Genomic DNA, 525 nt, shown 5'->3' with positions numbered 1-525 from the left:
GGAATTGATTACCATAGTGGCCACTGCAGAGTCTAAACCCCTAAACTTAAACCTTATAAAATGCCACACAACTCTCTTCTCTTGCCAAAAGCCATGTTCAGTTTCCACAGTTCCAAAAAGTTGGAAGATCTTCTCTTGAGCTCTGGGCCAATGTACGGGCTGAAGCATCTAGCAGTGTGTGTCAAAGAGGGGTAAGGGGCAAAAAAATAAGAGGGTTCCTCTCTTCCTCTGTGTCTGTGATAAAATACTAACTACACAAAGTGGGAAGAGAAAGCTCACTTAGGACAATGAAAACTAGGACCTAGGACATCCTTATAGGAAGACGGAAAGGAATGCTATTGGCTGGACAGCCTCCTGAATAGGGCACAAGTGTATACTTAAAGAATTTCAATATATAGGGGCCGGCCCGGTGGCGCACTGGATAGTGCGCCGCTTGGGAAGCGTGGCGGCGCTCCCGTCCGAGGGTTCGGATCCCACATACAGACCGGTTCCCGCTCACTGGCTGAGCGAGGCGCGGGAGAAACA

The sequence above is a fragment of the Galeopterus variegatus genome, unplaced genomic scaffold (assembly GCF_000696425.1).
Source record: "Galeopterus variegatus unplaced genomic scaffold, G_variegatus-3.0.2 Scaffold881, whole genome shotgun sequence".
NCBI lineage: Eukaryota > Metazoa > Chordata > Mammalia > Dermoptera > Cynocephalidae > Galeopterus > Galeopterus variegatus.
This window is presented reverse-complemented; position numbering follows the sequence as displayed.